The following is a 1,770-nucleotide window of genomic DNA, read 5'->3' as shown; positions in this document are numbered from 1 at the left end:
TTGCTTACGGCTCAGAGGTGGTCCTGGGGTCCTGGGATCAAGCTCCACATCAGGCTCCCCCCGGGGAGCCTGCATCTCCTTCTACCTCTGTTTCTGCCTCTCTCTCTCTGTGTCTCTCGTGAATAAATAAATAAAATATTTTTAAAAATCAAAAGTAAAAGTTCTGTCAGGTTAACTGGGCATAGATTTTTTTTAAATAAATAATTTGGATTTAATCACAATTATAAACTTTCATGCTGCAAAAGATACTATCAAGACAGTGCAAAGAGCCACAGAATAGGAGAAAACCTTTGCAAATTATATGACAATGGTCTATTACCCAGAACATATAAAGAAACCTATTACAATTCATAAATAAAAAGTCAACCCAATTTAAGAATTGAGCAAAGGAATTAAAAAAAACATTTATTCCAAGAAGATATACAAATGTCCAATATACACATGAAAAGAGACTTAATCTCATTTGTCATTAGGAAAATGGAAATTGAAACTAAAAAGAGGACCACTTCACACCAACTAGGATGACTATAGTCAAAATAACAGACAATAAAATCATTGGTGAAGATGTGGAGAAATTGGAATCCACATACACTGCTGGTGAGTATATAAAATGGTGTGATCACTTTGAAAAATAGCCAATTGCACAGAAGATTGAAAATAGAGTTACCAGATGACCATTCTGGAAAAGGTAAAACATTAGAGATAGAGAAAACAGATTAGTGGTACCAGAAGTTGGTAAGAGAGGGAGCAGTTGTCTTCAAGTGTCTGTAGAAGAGAATTTTATAGTGGAGCTTTTTTACATAGTACTGTGGCATTAAATACATGACTTTATGCCTTTGCCAAGACACACAAAATTATTCACCATGAAGATTGAACTTTCCAGTTTGCAATTTTAAAAAATAAGCCAAGAAGCCAGGGAATTGCAGAATAGAATATAAGACAAATAAATAGAATATGTGACCCAAAAAATTCTTATTAGGTTATGAAATGCATGGTATAAGTTTACTGAAGGGGGTAAGAAAAAAAGTCGATATAAATAAATAAATGGGAGCTCATTTCTCACTGCCAGAGGAAGAAGATACAAATAAGCAGGGAAGAAAGGCTACAATGAGCCCTATGGTACTAGGTTAGTTTCAGAAATATCAGTATGAATTTCTGCTTATGTTAATATATATACAAACAGATTCGGAAATGCAGATATATGCATCTATACAAACATACGTGTATTTCCTAGCCTTGTCAGCTAAGGACCTAAAAGCTGGTACCCAGTAACAATAAGCACACCTCATGCCCAGTTCTTGGCTCCTAAATACCTAATTCTGAAAAAGAATTAGAGCTCCTTGAAGAAATGACTTCCTCTAAGGCTGAAGTTGGAAAAAAAACAAGATGAGCCTAGAGCATCTTAGAGTTTAAGAAAGTGAGAAAGGACTCAAGTAAAGGACATTGAGGGGGGATGGGGTAACCGGTGATGGGCAGTAAGGAGGGCATTTGATGGGTTGAGCACTGGGTATTATATTTTATGTTGGCAAATTGAATTTAAATCAAACAGTTTTTTTTAAAGGGGGAAGAAAGGAAAAGGACATTGAGTAGGAGCTTCTGTCAAAGGGGTATAGAAATGAAACAGAAAGAGGTCCCAATAGCCAAAACTGAAATAATTTCTGCAATACAATAAGACAAGATCAAACTGAATTATAAGCCTAAGGACTATAATAAATATCCATATACCCATGTTAATATAAATAATTGAATAAATAAATGGGGAGAAGGAAT

The sequence above is a fragment of the Vulpes vulpes genome, chromosome 2, assembly GCF_048418805.1.
Source record: "Vulpes vulpes isolate BD-2025 chromosome 2, VulVul3, whole genome shotgun sequence".
Lineage (NCBI taxonomy): Eukaryota > Metazoa > Chordata > Mammalia > Carnivora > Canidae > Vulpes > Vulpes vulpes.
This window is presented reverse-complemented; position numbering follows the sequence as displayed.